Source organism: Chrysochloris asiatica, unplaced genomic scaffold, assembly GCF_000296735.1.
Source record: "Chrysochloris asiatica unplaced genomic scaffold, ChrAsi1.0 scaffold00059, whole genome shotgun sequence".
Lineage (NCBI taxonomy): Eukaryota > Metazoa > Chordata > Mammalia > Afrosoricida > Chrysochloridae > Chrysochloris > Chrysochloris asiatica.
This window is the reverse complement of record NW_006408577.1, coordinates 10,204,286-10,211,049: the sequence shown is the minus strand read 5'-3', so window position 1 is coordinate 10,211,049 and position 6,764 is coordinate 10,204,286.

Sequence of the window (6,764 nt, the reverse complement as noted above, 5' to 3'; positions counted from 1 at the left end):
ATTCTCCTCCAGCACCATAGCTCAAATGCATCAATTCTTCTACAGTCTTCCTTATTCACTGTCCAGCTTTCGCATGCATATGAGGTTATTGAAAAAACCATGGCTTGGGTCAGGCGCACCTTATATTCCTAACCCTAACTCCTAACACACCACTTAAAAAAAATTTAAAAAACACAACAGGTGTCCTTGTATAGAACAAAAGGTTAAGCACTTAGCTACTAACTATAAAGGTCGCAAGCTCAAACCCACCTAGATCTTGAAAGATCAGCTTCAGAAATGTCACAGCTTTGGAAACCCTATGGAATGCAGTTCTACTCCCTAAGACACAGGCTCACCAAAAGTCACAATTGACTGGATGACAGCTGATTTTATTCTTTTATTAAGAATACACAAAGACTCAATGCCTGAAAATTTGAATGTTAGAGATTTTCATTTGTTACTGGACTACAGATTGGAAGATCTTTCATTTTCCCAGGTCTTAGGAAACTTTTCACTACAACATTGACAGCATTTTAAAAGTTTCTTTAGTTTTAATCCATTCTTCCCCTCCCCAACCCTCAATGAAAAACAGCCAATCAGCTTATATCCAATAAATACCTGACCAAGGCCAAAATTTTGCCATCTTTTAAAATATCTAATTATATTTACCTTAGTTTATAAATATATTCAGCACTTTTCCTATTTTTTTTAAAATACAAAGGCAATTTTTTTCAAGTTAATAGAAATATGCTGTCTAGACGAAGATGTTGCAGCTAATAAAAGTAAACAGTCTTTGTCTATCAGAGTTGATCACATTATAATGGCATAACAATTCTTAATCTGTATAAAAATGCATATTATGCCTGTATTGTTTTTTAAAAGAAGGGGTAATTGAAGGATAGGGAAGAATAATATAAATTCAGAACTCCCAAAAGACAATGAACAAGGACAACTGCAATTTAGAGAAAATGATTATTAACAAAATGTTATTATGTGAATCCATATCCTTCCAGGGTAACTTTAATAAGCGATTGCTGGTAATAAATAGCTTGTCTCTTAACAATAAAAACATGATCACTTTTCCACTCAATAAAAAGCAAACTACAAGACTTTGTATATGGAGCCCAGTACCATGCTGTGGGATAAGCACTGACTACTACCACAAGGTTAGCAGTTCAAACCCACTACTGTTCCTTGTAAATGAGTCAGAACTGACTGGATAGCAACAACAGATATTTTATTTCTAAGTGCTCCCTATTATAAATAGATTGCTACAGTAATACTTATCCATGTGCCATGTAATTTATTTTAAATTGTGTTTGGAAGTAAAATTAGACTGCTTTTCAATAAACGAGTCTCACTTTAAAAAAAAAAATTTTTTTTTTTATTGTGAATTGAGCAATAGTTTACAGGGGAGAACATTGGTTTTACACACATTGTTTCATTGCAATGATTACAATCCCCTCCGTGCATCAACATTCAATGAGTGTCACTTTTGAGTAGATAAACTGTCTTTTAATGAAACAAACGTAAATACAACTTATCGATATCTTATTCAAAGACACAATAATTTACCGATATGTTGGCAGAAAGTTATGAAATGATGCTTTCCTAAAAAGCATCATGCTTTTTTTGAACAAGTATTTTAATATATGAATTTATTTTAATGAGCCCTATGAGGTATATGGAATACTGGTGTGGTGCTGTGGGTTAATGCACTGGACTGCAAAGTCAGTTTGAACCACAAGGTCAGCGATTCAAGCTCACCAGCCACTCACTTCTCAGAAACCCTATACCAGGTTGCCACGGATCAGGACCAACTCGATGGCACTTTACAACATAATATTTTTCTTATTTTGTATTATTAAAGGTATCTGACTAGCATTACAGATGTGTAATAAAAAGTAGAAAGAGGCAAGTATTCATTCTTCAAGCAATGTAATAAGGTAAATATAATAAAGGTTAGTGTAATAAAACTTAGAATAATTCAGTTTGTTGAGAATCAAGGATTGTCATATTTCAGGCAAATACATATTTACCTTTCTAAGTCTGTATTTTAATGCTAGGTTTTTTGTTCTTTTTGTGTTTCCTTTCTTCCAATGACTAACACTTTTTAATATTCACACTCTTAGAGAGATGTATCACCTATTTCAGGTCATGCTTTTAGTGCACTGTTGCTGGTTAATGTAATTTAAAAGCAAAAACAAAACAATATTACAGAAGGAAAGTATAAAAGCCATACACAAAGAGTGGTACTGTATGCTCAGTTTTACTGTAGTCACAGGTTACACATTGGAAAGTCAAAAGAACACTGTACCGAGTTTTACTAACTCAAATCAAGTTAGCAAATAAATTTTAGAATACACTCAATTTATGTTTCACCCAATGTGGGTGATCACAAGAAAAGCTAAACAAAGAAAACTACGTTCTGTTACTTGTATTAACTGGGAAAACACAGTACTAAGTTACCTTAAGATACCTGAAAGCATTTCAGAACTGGTAGGGGATAGTTCATGTACAGTCTCAAATAAAACGTGTCTTTTAGAGGGTAAATAATAATAATATCACATATATCCATAGCGCTCCCTCCTGTTAAAAAAACAAAAAAACAAAAAAAACTAATCATCTCCATTAAGATTAAGCCTACTACGTTAATAAGGACTTTGAAATTATCTAGGTTTCCTTATATTGTTATATTGCACTTAAGAACAATGACAACAAAAATATTAAAGATTCAGTACCTATCTTGAAAAGTTCATTATGTATCAGAAATTGCCATGAATGCATATTGTATGCTGTTTGTCCATAGATTCATCTCTGAAACTAGACTACCAATAAGTTAAAAGGATGCTCTTCAAAACATTAAGTTGTTGCATTCCTTTTTAAATCCTATATTCAATTTGCAAATTCTGTAATATACACATATTTTTCTATCAAAGTACTACATATACAAGGTATCCAAGAGTACAAACAAAGGGACTTTGAGATAGGAAATGATTACACAAATTTTATAAGAATAACTTCTTCTTCCCAGGCTCAGCTTAACATTCTGCAATGTAAGAACGTCTATCAACTTACAAATTCTGCTTGACTTACACAAACCAGCTAATCTATTACATACAATACTTGCCACAAAATCTGCTAGGGTCATATTCACTATCAGAAACTTCCAGAGTCATTTTATAGAAGCCAGTATAATTTTTTAAACTAGTATCTGAATTTTCCCTTTATATAAATGTTTATGAGAATTTACTGTTAAGTCATTTTATAACAGGGAGCATTATGTAATATGTTTTGACTAGTTGTTTTACAGTTTGGAATCAAACGGAATTTAATCAGGATTACAGTAATAATTAAACATAAAAGAAAGGTAAAGGGAAGAGAAGAAATAATGATCCTCACACAAATTTTTCTCAAAGTATGAATTCTAAGGTAAGTGCCTATAAAAGGGGGCTCCAAAAAGGCTGTGGAAAATTCCATTATCTTTTCATTCTATTTCTCCATGAGCTTTGGAAAGCTATATATATAGCGAACTGAGGGACTCCCCTCTGAAGATTTTCCCAGATTCTGAACAAAGACTGAAAATCCATCAGAATTGGGTGGCCCACCTATACATGAAAGATCTGAATGCACTCTCTGTCATGGTGTTGGACTGAAGGAAGGGGTTGCAACAGTGTTCACTAGGGGGCACTCAGGGTGGACTGGTGGAATTTGAGCCAGTCTGTCCCTGATGAGAAATACCATAATGTGAAGATACCCATTTCCCAGTGTCAACGCTGTTGAATTGTATTGAAAAATCATGTTTTCGGTATAAAAGAATCTGGGGTTCTAAAACCAGCTGTTTTCTACGTATAAATGATGCTGCTGTTACAGATTTACCATTTTCTCTAAAAGGAAAGTCTACATTTTCTGCCTGTTCAGAATTGTTTAGTAGCAATTTATTCTTGAGTGTATTTACATTTTTATGATTTTAAGCTATTTTCCTGAAAGCTGAAAATATTGATAAATGGATACGATTAGCCTTTCTAAACAAATATTTAAAATATATATCTCCTCCCAAAGCTCATGGAGAACTAGAATTAAACCAGCTCAGAAACCAGCTCTAGTTCATTCTTGGTGTGATGCTGTAGAATAAACACTGGACTATTAACCACAAGGTTGGAGGTTCAAACCCACCAGCTGCTCCTTGGAAACCCTATACAGTTATTGCTAAAAGTTGAAATCAACTCAATGGCACTTAACAAAAAGTTCATTCACATGCATTTTTAAACTAACTCGATTAATAAGAATTTTTTACTTTAAAACATGGTGATATTTTAAACATATTTTTTGTAGGACTAATTTTTAAAATATATTTTAATCAAATATATCCACATGCTACATTAAGGGAAAAAGTATCTCAACATTTACTCAAACATATTCCTCAAAGAGCTGACTTTCAAACTACACTTCTATATTTTAATAGAGATATCTTTTTTTTTTTTTGGAAAGAAAAATTTTCATTACTGATTAAAATTATATTTTCTAAAGGCAATTGAAAACATCATGTTAATTTCTAATTAACATCCTTCAGATTGTAATATAAGACTGTACTTGAGATAGAGATACAGTAGAAAGCAAATAGTATCATTTTTGTCTGAGTGAGTATCAACCCAACATATATTTTTTACAACATATAAATATAGACTGCTACTAGGTAGGAAAACAGGTAGGATGAAAGTTGTTACAGACCAACTTATGGCTCTATATACTTGCCTTTAGGATAAAAACATTTTTTCTTAAAAACATATAAAGTCATTGGTAATAAAAATATTTATTGCATATGTTCTTTCAGGATACTAATAAAATCTGTACTCCAAAATTCATAAAATTTGAAATTTACTAAATCTAAATATAAAAGTATTGGATATGTTGTCAGAAAGGACCAGTCCCTGGAAAAGGACATCACGTTGGGAAAGTAGAGGATCATAGAAAACAGGAAGACCCTCCACAAGATGGGCTGACACAGTGGCTGCAACAATGGGCTCAAACAGGACTGAAGTGAGGACAGAGCAGGACGGACAGTGGTTTAGTCTATTGTACCTAGGGTCGTTATGAGTAGAACCTGACTCATCATTATCAAACAACAAATAAAGGCTCTGGTTAATGTTCCACTTTGTAAAACTTACCTAAACGTGCTTCTATTTTGTGATTAAACTATTAAGATTAGTTTATGTATTTATGTAGGGAATTATATAACACAAGACATGGCAAGAAAAAGTTCAATTATTTTTAAAACACAGGAAAACAGTCCATTATTTCAGGGAAGTATTTATAATTGTTGAATGAGGGCAAAAGTTAAAAAGCTATTAAACTCTCAATTCCCAATGCACAACATGATGCAATTGTAAAAATAATTAAAATTGACAGTCATCCCCAGGCCTTGAGAAACCATGAATAAATCATATTTCTGTAGAAAATTCACCACCCTAAGGCATATAAAACTATTAACTTGCCAACTGCATAGCTCTTAATAAAGATCCTATAAAAGTAGTTTGTGTTAACAAACCGAAGAAAAGCTTCAAAAGGTCTTTTCTAACAAGCTGCTTACAAATACATCTTTTAAAAGTCATTTTAATGGCTGATATTTTACCTTGCTTAAAATGAGGTAACAGCTATGTGATAGGTATTATGCTACGGCTAGAAGTAAACCATTGAGTAACCTAAGAGTTTGGATTCCAAGCATTACTTATGAGGTAAGGGGATGGAGGGATGAAGGGTGGGCTCCTATAAGTTGTAAAGATTCCTCACTAATCTTGACCTGTTCTCAATTACAGTTCTAGAAACAAAGAAGGTACATATAAAGGAGGAAAATAAGTTAATCCTAACTAAAAACTCTGCTTTAATCTAAGAATGTACTACTAATAAACAAGTATATCAAAGAACTATAAATACAGTTTTTAATTAAACTTTTCTTTTTTCTATTGTAAATAGCCAGAGCAAAAAAAATGAATAGATGTACTTTGGAAGTGATTTCCAACCCCATATGGCTTTAAATGTCTTCATGTTTAGCTGAAATTAAATTATACAACAGAGGTGTTTTGATAATATAACTAAATTTTAATAGAACTAAGTTAAACTTTTTAAGTTAATATGTAATAAAATAGGTTGAGGGTTGAGGATTAAATATGAATAAAAACTAAACATGTACCCAATTTCTATTTTAAAACAAATCATTGTACCTTTGTTATTACAAGAAAAAAATATTGATGTAACCATGCTTTAATAAAAAAAGTGATATTAAAAACTCAAGTTCATGCAACTATAAAGTATTTAGTAGCTTGAGGAGTTAATTGTAGTGTAAAATGTATTAATGTTAAATACCTACACAAAAGATATGGATGCTAGGGTCCAAATCTGTATTACTTTAAAACAACAATGACAGCAATAAACAATAAAATTAAACATACTAAATAGGAAGCAGTAATTATAAGGGGTTCTGTTTTATATAAAGTAGTAACTCAGGCACTACCTGTCTTATATACATTACTGAGTAAGAATTATCACTTGAAATTTTATCATTTAAATAACTAAAAACACTAGTCAGTTGATGCCTATTAACTGTATGCCTTGAACTTATTTATAAAAAAAAGGCCAGCAAATTTTGCTCTCATTCTGTGGTTAACACCAATGGTCATGAACATCAGTGGAGTCTTGGAATTTTATTCCCCATTAAGGAAATTTAGATCTGTAATGAAGACTGTAACTCCTATGGGTTAGGATGTAGGATAAATTAAAAACCACAG